The sequence below is a fragment of the Dendrobates tinctorius genome, unplaced genomic scaffold, assembly GCF_039654945.1.
Source record: "Dendrobates tinctorius isolate UK_male_01 unplaced genomic scaffold, ASM3965494v1 ptg000320l, whole genome shotgun sequence".
NCBI lineage: Eukaryota > Metazoa > Chordata > Amphibia > Anura > Dendrobatidae > Dendrobates > Dendrobates tinctorius.
In genome coordinates, this window is record NW_027361987.1 from 198,799 (window position 1) to 214,082 (window position 15,284).

The window sequence follows — 15,284 nt, forward strand, 5'->3', positions numbered from 1 at the left end:
CACTATAATGTCACAAAATCGGTGACGTAGCGATATCGCTATAACGTCACAAAATCGGTGATGTTATAGCGATATCGCTAGCGATATCGCTATGTGTAAAACCCCCTTTACAGTACAAACACACAACAATTTTCACAGTTAGGGACTGGACATACACACATACACAGAGACATATAAGACAAGAGAGTAAAGTTCCCTCATACTCTTACAACCTGAACTGCTGAGATAAAGTCCAATGACACCGCCTCTTTATATCCAGAGACGTTCCCGTTCTTAATATCAGGTATTCAGAGCACCACCGGCGCAGACTCTCCTCAGTGAAACGAGGAGGGTTCAGTCACTCTGTGTTATTAAAAGAAAAACATATAACAATACAACATAGAATATTCTCTATGGGGATCAGGTGGCGTGTACCTAGGTGATTTATACCACTATAATAACCTATGATTTGTCTCCAGTCCACAGGTGACTGTTAACCATGCCTACTGGACTCCCCTATACAGTCAGGATTTTATATTCCAATCCTTATACATTCACTCAAGATAACATTCAAGGAGTCTCATGTGTAACATAAAACATATATTTATGGCGTTTTAGTTCTATATAATTTTAAAAGACAGACAAAACAGCACACTTACCAGGAAACAACATTCAACAAAGTACAGAAGACAAAACAGAATACTGGCAAAATTCATCTTATACTGGGTTCTATTTTAGGTTAATCCAGCGGATTCCTTAATCCGACGAGAATCTCCCTCGATTCTCCCATCTAGATCAATTTAACGTGCACACACAGTTGCCTTCTCACACTGGCTTTGTACCCATTCTACAGAATTTTTTACAAGAACAAACCCCATTCCTATGGAGCTTCGCAACTTACAGGAGTTATTATAACTCCAATTGCATGTAAACAACTTCCAACTTACAGGAGCCTCTCACAAACCCCAATTGGAAAAGTCCACAATCACAGTCCCCATTCAATTCCTAGAATAACATTCATACTGGATTAACAAGGTTACCGAATATAATGAAAACTAGTAAATGTTCTTACCTGTATTCAGATACAGACGATTCCCAGAGATCCTTAGACTATACGAAATCCGTCACTTTCCCTCAGACCGGGATAACTGATAATGCCCCTGTTGACGCCTACTGTCAAGGCGGAGGACTTACTCCCCCGTGCACGGTTTACAGTACTCACCGGTGAGGGAAAGGTGTTGGATTTCTCGGCCAACGCACTAAATGTCAGTGGTTTTAGTCTTCCAATTAGAAATCGTCCAGACCTGAATAAGTAAGATCCTTTATTTGTCATGCCGGCATGGAGAAAGATTGACAACCACACCAGCTGTGGGCAGTCATCTGTCTGACTCCATACAGATTCTTAGAGTTTAAATAAGAAAAGAATAGGGTGTTCAAAATACTACATTTTCAAATATAGTGCATACATTGGAATATGCTTAGCTGTAAACAATTCTTATCTACGTTACCAGAGAAGTAAAGGTATGACATTTTATTTTTGTACGTTAGATAAGGATAGCAACCTAAGCATTACAGCCAAGTATTACATCAGCTGAAAAGAGTGTCTAGGCATAATAATGGCATATATGCAATCATGTATATACTGTACAGTATATATATATACTCACACACATACACGTATGCATATATATATACAGTGGGGCAAAAAAGTATTTAGTCAGTCAGCAATAGTGCAAGTTCCACCACTTAAAAAGATGAGAGGCGTCTGTAATTTACATCATAGGTAGACCTCAACTATGGGAGACAAACTGAGAAAAAAAAATCCAGAAAATCACATTGTCTGTTTTTTTTTCATTTTATTTGCATATTATGGTGGAAAATAAGTATTTGGTCAGAAACAAAATTTCATCTCAATACTTTGTGATATATCCTTTGTTGGCAATGACAGAGGTCAAACGTTTTCTGTAAGTCTTCACAAGGTTGCCACACACTGTTGTTGGTATGTTGGCCCATTCCTCCATGCAGATCTCCTCTAGAGCAGTGATGTTTTTGGCTTTTCGCTTGGCAACACGGACTTTCAACTCCCTCCAAAGGTTTTCTATAGGGTTGAGATCTGGAGACTGGCTAGGCCACTCCAGGACCTTGAAATGCTTCTTACGAAGCCACTCCTTCGTTGCCCTGGCGGTGTGCTTTGGATCATTGTCATGTTGAAAGACCCAGCCACGTTTCTTATTCAATGCCCTTGCTGATGGAAGGAGGTTTGCACTCAAAATCTCACGATACATGGCCCCATTCATTCTTTCATGTACCCGGATCAGTCGTCCTGGCCCCTTTGCAGAGAAACAGCCCCAAAGCATGATGTTTCCACCACCATGCTTTACAGTAGGTATGGTGTTTGATGGATGCAACTCAGTATTCTTTTTCCTCCAAACACGACAAGTTGTGTTTCTACCAAACAGTTCCAGTTTGGTTTCATCAGACCATAGGACATTCTCCCAAAACTCCTCTGGATCATCCAAATGCTCTCTAGCAAACTTCAGACAGGCCCGGACATGTACAGGCTTAAGCAGTGGGACACGTCTGGCACTGCAGGATCTGAGTCCATGGTGGCGTAGTGTGTTACTTATGGTAGGCCTTGTTACATTGGTCCCAGCTCTCTGCAGTTCATTCACTAGGTCCCCCCGCGTGGTTCTGGTATTTTTGCTCACCGTTCTTGTGATCATTCTGACCCCACGGGGTGGGATTTTGCGTGGAGCACCAGATCGAGGGAGATTATCAGTGGTCTTGTATGTCTTCCATTTTCTAATTATTGCTCCCACAGTTGATTTCTTCACTCCAAGCTGGTTGGCTATTGCAGATTCAGTCTTCCCAGCCTGGTGCAGGGCTACAATTTTGTTTCTGGTGTCCTTTGACAGCTCTTTGGTCTTCACCATAGTGGAGTTTGGAGTCAGACTGTTTGAGGGTGTGCACAGGTGTCTTTTTATACTGATAACAAGTTTAAACAGGTGCCATTACTACAGGTAATGAGTGGAGGAAAGAGGAGACTCTTAAAGAAGAAGTTACAGGTCTGTGAGAGCCAGAAATCTTGATTGCTTGTTTCTGACCAAATACTTATTTTCCACCATAATATGCAAATAAAATGAAAAAAAAAAACAGACAATGTGATTTTCTTGATTTTTTTTTCTCAGTTTGTCTCCCATAGTTGAGGTCTACCTATGATGTAAATTACAGACGCCTCTCATCTTTTTAAGTGGTGGAACTTGCACTATTGCTGACTGACTAAATACTTTTTTGCCCCACTGTATATATATACATGCACATAAAAGAAAGGACTTTATTACTATTATTATAACATTAGTAGTTTGGGGAACATGTAGGACTTGTTTTTAATCACTTTTTATTCTGCTGTTTGTGAGGTAGGATTTAGAAAATGACGGCAATTCTGCTAATGTTTTCTATTATGTGACTGTACGGCCCCTTCACACGACCTGTCATGGTTTTCACAGATGCCACGTGTCCCCTATTTGACATACGGTGCTGCTCTTATGTCCGTGTTTTCCCAGCAGCACATGTGGGTATACAGGTGTATATGGGTCGCCCCATCCCAGGGCTGTGGGGTACTCGGTACCGGTGTCAGCGGGATGTGTCACAGCGGCGGTGACCCGGTCTGTGGCCCTGGGCGCCCAAATCAATGGTGGTGTGTTGTTAATGAAGTGGAATAGTTCGTGACGCCACCTGTGGTGTTTGGCAAGCAAGATGTTAAAGCCAACGCTGCATGCAGATCCTCTGGGGCTGATGGTGTGTTGCAGCATAGATGGTGTAGCTCCCCACAGGTGAAGATGTAACCCCAGGGCAGTGTATAGGCGCAGGCGGTGTGAGGAATGTTGGTACCAAGATGTAGCAGTGCTGAAGGTGTTGGCGCACAAAGGAATGGAAGACACCAGGGCTTGTAGTTCCAAAGCTTTACTCACAGTTCGTGGTACACACTGGCGCCTGCCTCTGTGCCGTGTCCTCCGGGGTAGAGACTCAATCAACCTCCCGGGCAAGTCAGGATTCTCCTCTCCAACACCCCGCCAACTTGTACCTCTCCTGAATGACTCCTCTATTGTGCCTTTTAGTGTGAAGAGCTCCAGTACCGTGGTACTCTGAAGTTCCTCCTGTCAGATGTTCCTAACAGCTCTCCTCGTACGGCAGACAGCTGTAGCCTCTCTCGGGGACTCCCTTTATCCTGAGTCCTGGCTCTCTATCCGTGTTGCTTTTGTGCCCCAAGTCTTGGATGGGAGTAGTGCATTTACAGCCAACTACTCTACCGGTGTCTTCTGCAGAAACATAAGTGTCCATACAACCTCGGGGACCGGGCCCCGGCCTTGCGCTGAGAACCTATAGGCAGGGTTCCTCTTCCAACCCACAACTCCTCTCTGTTCTCCTACTCCTTCGTTCCGTGCTGTTCCTTCTCTCTCTTATGGAAGCTTAGGTTGCAGTTCTATGTCTTCTCCTTCTGTTCCCTTCCCGTGTCAGCTGGCTCAGATCACTGAGGCAGCTGCAGAACTCCTTCCTCTCTCTCTCTCGGACCCATCCTCAGTCTCTCCTGACTGACTGTCCTTCTCCCGCCTGACCTCCCGTCAGACTGACCTGTCATTCTAAACCTTCCCAACCATCTCGTGTTACAAAGCAAGGACCCACGAAAGGTGCTCTGCTATACTCTAAGCGTGGAGCTGCAATCTGGTCCATTGCTGAACTATCCTGTGTGTGGGTTCAGGTGTTGGAGCGTGGAAAGGAGTTCCCAACTTACCTAGGTGGTGGGGCACTACACCTTAGGAGAAGATGCAGTACATCTGTGGCGACCGAGCCCCAGGGGCGCCACATATACAGTGTACACAGAGGGGTCTGCGACTGAAGCTGTGGGTATATGGGTGTATACCGCGTACATGGGAGTCTGTGACGGAAGCTGAGGGAATACAGGTGTATACAGCGTTCACAGAGGGGTCTGTGACTGAAGATAGGGGAATACAGAGTACACAGAGTGGTCCCCTCCGTACACACACGGCTCCGCTCCGTACACCTCGTACACACACGGCTCCGCTCCGTACACCTCGTACACACACGGCTCCGCTCCATACACCTCATACACACACGGCTCCGCTCCGTACACCTCGTACACACACGGCTCCGCTCCGTACACCTCGTACACACACGGCTCTGCTCCGTACACCTCGTACACACACGGCTCCGCTCCATTCACCTCGTACACACACGGCTCCGCTCCGTACACCTCGTACACACACGGCTCCGCTCCGTACACCTCGTACACACACGGCTCCGCTCCGTACACCTCGTACACACACGGCTCCGCTCCGTACACCTCGTACACACACGACTCCGCTCCATTCACCTCGTACACACACGGCTCCGCTCCGTACACCTCGTACACACACGGCTCCGCTCCGTACACCTCGTACACACACGGCTCCGCTCCGTACACCTCGTACACACACGACTCCGCTCCATTCACCTCGTACACACACGGCTCCGCTCCGTACACCTCGTACACACACGGCTCCGCTCCGTACACCTCGTACACACATGGCTCCGCTCCGTACACCTCGTACACACGCGGCTCCGCTCCGTACACCTCGTACACACACGGCTCCGCTCCGTACACCTCGTACACACGCGGCTCTGCTACATCCACCCTGTAAACCCCTCCTGACCCCACACATAAACTTCCCCTCATCCAGCACCATGACAACCAGCACAGCAGAGTCCTGCCCACACTGAGGCCCCTGATCATGTGACCCCTGACTCCGCCTCTCCTGTGACCTCATCACAGGTCCTGTGCGCACAGAGCAGCTGTAGAAATCTCCGGCCTCGGGGGTCTCACCAGACTTCGCTCTTTTCTTGCAGGGGCCGCAGTGGATTTCATCCTGGATCCATAGAGCTGAATAGAGGAGCGATGTTCCTTCACTCTGATGGGAATTGATGGTGACGTTTGTCCAACGTCCACGTTACCGAGTAAATCCCCCCCAGGACTGCAGCCGGTAAAGACCCCGATATCCACAGGTGTCCCCTCTAATTGGGGGAAAGGGATAGAAAAGCCTCTTATCCCGAGGGGAATCCCTGTACATGGAGACATCGGCCTCAGATCTCTCCTGTCCTGTTCTTCCAGAAAAGCCTCAAACTTCTGTGTGTGACTCAGAGCTGAGATCTAACATGAGAGAAGATTCCAGTGCGGGGAAGACGGGAAACCTTCATATAGACGGCCGGTGGGGATGGAGGCAGTGACCGACTCTGGCCACATCTGTCTCTAGAGCCGCAGTAGAAGATGAAGATGTCGTCCTCATCATGAAGGAGTTATTTCTCATGTCGCGTGTAATGAATATCTCCTGCAGTATTGCTAATGCCGATTCCAGTGTCGGTAAATGAGACGAGAATTAGCGTTATGGAAGATGAGTCTATGAGGAACGTGTTCAGCTGCCGACTCCGAGGAGGAAACTGCTTGTTGTCTGTGGTCTAAATATATAGGTTTTATTAGTAGATGTCAGGGGAGAAAACTAAACCCTGTAAGATAATAAATCTCCTCATATGTTTCCCTTATTATCTCCAGTAAGTGTATTATTACACAGGATTCTTATGATGTTACATCGGATCATCTTCTTCTCATTCAGGTCTCTACAATATCGGATCCTCTCAGTGAAGATCTTCTACAGAAGAGAATTTTCCTGATTTACCCATCAAGGATGGATATGGACAGAGACAAGATGGCAGGGAGGATATTACACCTCACCCTAGAGATCCTCTTCCGTCTCACTGGAGAGGTGAGAGATTCTGATGACGTCACATAACATCATTCTTATCTATGGGAATAACAGATGGACAGAACTGGAGAGGTGAGGACTCTGGAAATGTCTGTAGTGAGATTTATTAATGTGTCTCTCCATAACCAGGATTACACAGTGGTGAAGAAGACCTCTAGTGACCGCTGTCAGGACCCTGTGTCTGAGGGATGTGGAAGACCCCTGAGCCCAATCACGGGGCCTCCACCTCACCCCCTGATCCATGAGGACATCAATGACCAGAAGATCCTAGAACTCACCTACAAGATGATTGAGCTGCTGACTGGAGAGGTGACACTGCTGGGAATGCTGGGACAATATACAGTAACACTATGAAGGGATCGGGGGATGACGGTATCATTGTATGTGTCAGGTTCCTATAAGGTGTCAGGATGTTGCTGTCTATTTCTCCATGGAGGAGTGGGAGTATTTAGAAGGACACAGAGATCTGTACAGGAACATCATAATGGAGGTTCCCCAGCCCCTCACATCTCCAGGTAATAGACAGGACTAAATACACACGGCCTATAATTATCTGTATGTAGAGAATGAGTTCAGTCCCTGTATGTGTTTCCTCCAGATCTATCCAGTAAGACGACAACACCAGAGAGATGTCCCCGTCCTCTTCTTCCACAGGACTGGAAACAAGAAGATCCCAGTGCTCCTCAGGATCATCAGGTAGATGGAGAGAAGGTGTCAGGAGATCTCCCCTATGATGTGTAGACGGCTGTGAAGGTCTTGTGCTCAGTCTTGTTTTATCCACCAGTATTATATGTTTTATACTTGTGTAATGAGAACGGTGGAGATGGCAGGATTAGAGCTGATCATAGATGGGACTTCTCCATCTGTCGGTGACTTTTACAATATTTGTTTCAGGGTGAAGATCTGACCCATATTAATACTACAGAGACATATGTGAGGGGTGATGAGCGGTGTAAAGAGGAGATTCCCACATATGACTACCCAGGTGAGTAGTAACCACTGAATGCAGAGAAGTCACAGATTCCTCTCAGTCACCGGCTGTGGCTGCTTTATCGGTGGTGTAGTCCGGCCGTATTACCATGATCACCATTTTCCCTCTAGACCACAACATTCTCCTCCACCCAAAACTGTTCAAATGACTTTGGGCATTGAAAGCCCTTTTCTATAGAACTTACAACCAATTACATTGTTTTCGATCCTAAGGAATTCAGATTACTGCACAATCTCTCCTGAAATGGGGAGCAATATTATTTTCTCTAATCTTCTGGTCAGGATTCATAGTAGCTCCAATGGTCCACCATAAATGAGGGCAACTCTGGTTTACTGTTGTCTAATCTGTATTTGTAGTTTTCAGTTAATGAGATTCTCGTGCTCTGGGGCGGGGCTGTGGGTGGGGCTGTGGGCGGGGCTTTATGTGGTGCTCTGATTACATATTCATCTGTATTGGCTTATGACAGGTCGCTGACCCCTCACTGACCTGCCCCCCATTATTACATGATGCATATAGAGTTGAGCGACTTTTGGTTTTTTAGGGTCGCGTTTCGTTTCGTGAAACCCGACTTTTCCAAAAGTCGGGTCGAGCAAGATCGTCCGATTATAGGGAAAAGTCGGGGTCGTCCCGAAGCAAGAAACCCAATGTAAGTCAATGGGGAATAAAAGTCGGCAGTGAGAGGAGGACAGGAAACACACCTACAGTGCCCATTTGAATGCCAAAAGCATCAATTCTTCTTACTTAAGCTTGTCAACCTTAATTAACTTCATAATACAAGTTACGCACTGAAAAATGGGGGTTATTTGGCTAAAGTTGTGGGGGGGGGAGGGCTGGCTGCAGGTTTTCATGTGCCCTGGGCGAAAGAGCGCCCCTTTAACACATACCACAACTCATCATGCTCCGATACGGCAGAGAAATAGCGGTATAGTACAATGAAAAATACTTCACTTTTTACATCTCATGACGAGGCCCATCTATTTCTCCATACAGAATCATTGGTCCCATATAATGTTTGAAGCAGTATATGATGAGCTCCACATAATGCTACAGTATATGTTGGTCCCCATGGATGAAGCTCCACTGTCTTATGGGCCCAAATAATGCTCCAAACATAATGGGCCCCATTTCTAATGCTCTAGTGTATAATGGGCCCTGTAAATGCTGCTCCAGTGTCTGATGTCCACCTTTGGAATGTTCCAGTGTATGGTGGGCCCCATCTATCATTCTCCAGAGTAACGTGCTCCCCAAAAATTGCTGTCCCGAACATTGAAAACAATCAAATAAGTCTCCTCGCTAGGGAATCCCTGTACTAGTCTGGACTCCTCGTCGTCCCCATCTTCCATCTCACTGCACAGTATTTCAACCTTGCAAGTGCTGTGATCCTGAGCAAGCAGGGGGGGCCCACTCGTTGGTGACGGCACTGGCACAGGGCCCCTGATAGTACGGTGGTGTGTCTGATGGCGGGTGGGCCGAACCTGCACTTTCATCTGCAGCTTCCTCTTTGTCACCGTGTAAGATGGAACTGTATATGGGAAGGGTAACCTGAGTTCATCAGGGTCAGATTCAGGCCGTGTAGCGTGCGAGGGGAATGTAGTGGTCTGGGTCAATGTACCAGCAGATTCATCGAGCAGTGGCTGGGCATCAGTGCACTTGTGTCGCCCCCAGGAGTACGGTCGCCACAGTGGCATTACCTTCCTCCTAGGGAGTGTGATGTCATGCTTGGGAGCAACGAAGGATCTCTCTAGCAGGTTAACTGATTGGGCGGCGTTATTACCACGAGTCATGACCCTCCAAACAGCGTTCATGAAGGCAAAGTGTTTGTTTTACGTGGGCAGTATGGTTGCAAAGCTGAACCTTAAAGGAATGTCCAGAAGGGCACCACCAGGAGTAGAGCCTACGGTTAAATTCGACTCCACCTGGGAAACCTCAACCATGCCAGCTACAGAACAGATGCACACATTGCAAGCTTAATTCCGTTAACGAACGAGACTCCGTCATGCCCCGCGGTCCGAGTCCGGCTTACTAGAGGGACACGTGAGGCTCTGGAACATGAGATTGGCCAATAACTGGTGTGTCATGCCCTTACATGTCCATGGCTGCATGTGCGCTACACTGAAAAGGCGAGCGTTTGTCGCTTACAGGTGCAGATAACCCGCTGAACAACGTTAGTGATGGGGATCACTGATTACAATTATTACCCGCGAACAATGATTTCCCAGTAAGTGCAGGTCAACTGCAGTTCCGGAATTAGGCCTAACCGTCATTCCTGAAAACATGAAAAACTTACGTGTGCAAACCACAGGTGCTGTAGCTTGCTTAACAGCTCGCCAGCCGTTCTCACACCCAGTATGGATTACACGTGATTGCACAAAGGTTAGAAAGGGTACCGTATCCCCAGATAACATGTATGGATAGCATACACATTCAAAATATATGTCTCAGGAGGCAGGCTCAGACGGTGTTAGGCCCAGTATGGATTGCACGTGATTGCACAAAGGTTAGAAAGGGTACCGTATCCCCGGATAACATGTATGGATAGCGTACACATTCAAAATATATGTCTCAGGAGGCAGGCTCAGACGGTGTTAGGCCCAGTATGGATTGCACGTGATTGCACAAAGGTTAGAAAGGGTACCGTATCCCCGGATAACATGTAGGGATAGCGTACACATTCAAAATATATGTCTCAGGAGGCAGGCTCAGACGGTGTTAGGCCCAGTATGGATTGCACGTGATTGCACAAAGGTTAGAAAGGGTACCGTATCCCCGGATAACATGTATGGATAGCGTACACATTCAAAATATATGTCTCAGGAGGCAGGCTCAGACGGTGTTAGGCCCAGTATGGATTGCACGTGATTGCACAAAGGTTAGAAAGGGTACCGTATCCCCGGATAACATGTATGGATAGCGTACACATTCAAAATATATGTCTCAGGAGGCAGGCTCAGACGGTGTTAGGCCCAGTATGGATTGCACGTGATTGCACAAAGGTTAGAAAGGGTACCGTATCCCGGATAACATGTATGGATAGCGTACACATTCAAAATATATGTCTCAGGAGGCAGGCTCAGACGGTGTTAGGCCCTGTATGGATTGCACGTGATTGCACAAAGGTTAGAAAGGGTACCGTATCCCCGGATAACATGTATGGATAGCATACACATTCAAAATATATGTCTCAGGAGGCAGGCTCAGACGGTGTTAGGCCCAGTATGGATTGCACGTGATTGCATAAAGGTTAGAAAGGGTACCGTATCCCCGGATAACATGTATGGATAGCGTACACATTCAAAATATATGTCTCAGGAGGCAGGCTCAGACGGTGTCAGGCCCAGTATGGATTTGACGGGATTGCACAAAGGTTAGAAAGGGTACCGTATCCCCGGATAACATGTATGGATAGCATACACATTCAAAATATATGTCTCAGGAGGCAGGCTCAGACGGTGTCAGGCACGGTATGGATTTGACGGCCCAGATTACACAGCGGAGGAGCAGGGAGAGGTAAAGATTGCAAATGCTGGGGCCCTGCCCAAGCAAGGGGGGCCCACTCGTGGGCGTCGGTACTGGCACTGGGCCCCTCATAGTACAGCGGTGTGTCTGACGGCGGGTGTGCACTACCACCGTCAGAGACACTTGATTGCACTATGAGGGACCCTGTGCCAGTGCCCGCGCCCAAGAGTCGGCCTACCCACCTGTCCAGGGCAACGGCACTCGCACGGTGTCGTGCGCTAGGTGGTGACCCCGGACATGGGGGGGAGGCAGCACAGTTAGGGAGTTTTAGAAAGTGGCATATGTTGATGTTGGACATTCAGCTGATGCAAAAGGCGAAATAGGTCAAGTCCCAGGAAGAGGTGGACCAAAGCAAGCCATTTTTCTGTCACCCTATGTGTCATCAGGGGAAGGTGGGACAAAATCCTTGGAAACCCATGCATGGTTAATTTTAATGAAGGTTAGATCATCCACATTTTGGGTTGACAGACGGGTCCTTTTTTCTGTCAGGATTGATCCAGCTGCACTGAAGACTCTTTCCGATAGCACACTTGCAGCTGGGCAAGCGAGCTCCTGTAAGGCATATTGTGCCAATTCAGGCCAGGTGTCCAGTTTAGCGGCCCAATAGTCAAAGGGGAATGACCTGTGTGGGAGAACATCGATATGGGAGGAAAAGTAGTTTGTAACCATGGTTGACAACTGCTGTCTCCTGTCACTTTCCATCGATGCAGTATTACCAGTTGTGTGAGCGGTATTTGAAAAATCAGTCCATAACATTGTCATGAAACCCCTGTCTCCAACGCCACTTCTGCTGTGTGCACCACGAACACCTCTGCCAAGCTGCCCCCGGCCCGTAAGGCTCGTGTGAGAACCATCACCGCTGCTGTGTGCTGGGAATGCCTCAAGCAACCGATTTACCAGAGTTGCTTGTTTATTAGCCAATATTAGGTCAAGGTTCTCCTGTGGCATGATGTTTTGTAATTTGCCTTTATAGCGTGGATCCAGGATGCTGGCCAACCTGTAGTCGTCATCGTTCATCATTTTGCAATGCGGGGGTCCCTTTTTAGGATCCGCAAGGCATAATCTGACATGTGGGCCAATGTTCCCGGTGTCAATGATGCACTGCGAGTGCTGGTTGGAAGAGCACTTTCTGGCAAATCCACATCCCTCCAGTCACGCACAAACCCTGTACCAGACCTTGCCACGCCAACATTTTCACTTGCCCCACGAGATGCATCCTCCTCCCCTAAGTAATCATCCCCATCATCATCCTCCTCCTCCTCTTCTTCCTCCACCTCGTCCAGGAGAGGTCCCTGAGCAGACAATGGCTGAATGTCATCAAGGATTCCCTCCTCCTCTTCCTCCTCATCAACATTGGCTGCAGACGCCTGCTCCTTAAGGTGCGTCAAAGTTTGCATGAGCAGACGCATAAGTGGGATGCTCATGCTTAGGATGGCGTCGTCTGCGCTTACCAGCCGTGTGCATTCCTCAAAACACTGAAGGACTTTACAGAGGTCTTTCAGCTTCGACCACTGCACACCTGTCAACTCCATGTCTGCTCTCAAAGTGCCTGGCCGTGTATCCTCCCACAAATGCATTATGGCCTGCCTCTGCTCGCACAGCCGCTCCACCATGTGCAGGGTGGAGTTCCACCTTATTGCAATGTCGATAATGAGGTGGTGGTTGGGAAGGTGGAGCAATCGCTGCAGCTTCTGCATACGAACGGAGTGTACAGGCGACCGGCGGATGTGTGCGCACAGTCTTCGCACCTTCTGGAGCAGGGCTGTTAACTCCGGATAATTTTTGAGGAAGCACTGCACCACCAGATTCAAGGTGTGAGCCAAGCAAGGTATGTGGCTGAGTTTTGAAAGGGCTATGACTGCCACAAAATTACGGCCATTATCACTAACTACCTTGCCTGCCTCAAGATGTACACTGCCCAGCCATGACTCAGTTTGTCGCTTCAAGTACTCGGCCAGCACCTCGGCGGTATGTCTGTCGCCCAAACACATCATCTGCAACACAGCCTGCTGACGCTTTCCACTAGCTGCTCGATAGGGGGACACATCGTGTGCAACAGTGGCAGCTGCAGATGGAGTGCTCGTATGACTGCGCTCTGTGGACGAGCTTTCGCTTCTGGAGGAGGAGGAGGAGGGTGGAACGCCTACAGCCAACTGTTTCCTATACCGTGGGCTAGGCAGCACTGTCCCACCACCGCTGTCCCCTGTGGACCCTGCATCCACCACATTAACCCAGTGCGCAGTGATGGACACGTAACAGCCCTGGCCATGCCGACTGGACCATGCATCAGTTGTGAGGTGCACCTTTCCGCTCACTGACTGCTTGAGTGCATGGACAATGCGGTCTTTCACATGATGGTGGAGGGCTGGGATGGCTTTGCGAGAGAAGAAGTGGCGACTGGGTAGGTCATAGCGTGGTACTGCATAGGCCATGAGTTCGCGGAAAGCTGTCCTTTCCACCAACCGAAAGGGCATCATCTCAAACGAGATTAGTTTGGCAATGTGGGCGTTCAAACCCAGTGTACGCGGATGAGAGACTGAGTACTTTCTTGACCTACTCATAGTGTCTGGGAGGGTGAGCTGGACTTGAGAGCTGCATATGGTGGAAGTAGCGGTGGACAGGGCGGACTGAGAGAGGGTTGATGATGGTGATGGAGTTGGTGTTCTTTCTGATGGCCTAGAATCAGTCTTTCGTTGATATAACAGTGGGATTCCCTAACTGCTGTGGCCTTACAACGACACCTCAACATTTGCTGCTGTGCTAACCGGTGGGCTTACAGTGGGGGAAACAATGTAGCGTTGATGACTACCTTCGTTGTGATCAGTTGCACATGTGGCACTTGAGGTTTGGTGTTGTGTCCACGCTTGCAAGTGCATGCTGGTTAAATGTCTAAGCATGCAACTGGTATTCAAATTTTTCAGATTTTTCCCTCGGCTAAAGGTCTTGGCGCACTTCTTACAGATAACCTTGGCCTGATCATGAGGATTTTGTTCAAAAAAGTGCCACACTGCACTCTTCCTACTTTGGCAGACATTTTGCGGCCTAGCACGCTGTGATCTTTTGACCCTCTGGACAAGCTGTCCAGCAACTCTTTTGATGTTTGGAACCTGTCTTTGGAGTGCTCCGGGCCTGCCAGATAACAGCTGTTGCGATGTCGATGTCTGCTGTGGATGCTCCTCATCTGAGCTATTGGAAGCAGCACCCTCTTCCCCCAATGGATGCCAATCTGGGTCAACAACTGGGTCATCCATCACCTCCTCTTCTATGTCATGTGCACCTTCCTCTGTGTCACCGTGTATGGTGGTATAGTGTGCGGGAAGGGGCACCTGAGTCTCATCAGGGTCAGAATCTGGCTCTGTACACTGCGAGGACAATGTAGTGCTCTGAGTGAATGTACCAGCAGAATCATCCATCAGCGGCTGTGCATCAGTGCACTCCATGTCAGATTCATCTTGGCCTGGGTAATTCACCATTTCACTTGATAATCCAGGCATGGTATGTGAAAACAGCTCCATGGAGTAATCAGTAGTATGGCCTGCGTCATCCTTCAATCTTGGTTGGGGTGAAGGACACAAGGAAAGGTGTGGTTCATGAACATGAGCCTCCAATGACGACTCAGTGCTTTTACTTTTTACAACTGAAGAAGAGGAGGCGATAGAGCTGGAGGCTGAGTCAGCAATGTAAGACAAAACTTTTTCCTGATGCTCTGGCTTTAAAAGCGGTTTGCCAACTCCTAGAAAACTAAGCGTTCGAGGCCTTATGTAGCCAGACAATGACGCAGGCTCAACACCTCCTGCATTCGGTCCTATTTTGCTCTTGCCACTACCATCAGATCCACCACCAACACCATCATTACCAGCTGCCAACCCCCGCCCAATTCCACGGCCTCTTCCACCAGCCTTCCTCATTTTTGGTAGAAATGTAGACAAAATCCAACAAACTATATAGCATGTAAAACAAGGTATAAGGTGTCTATAGGACAG

The 15,284-nt window shown here is 48.2% G+C and overlaps 1 pseudogene; it reads left to right on the forward strand.

The window, feature by feature from the left end:
- Positions 1-15,284, forward strand: part of LOC141073903 (uncharacterized) — a 61,417-nt pseudogene that overhangs the window by 12,975 nt on the left and 33,158 nt on the right.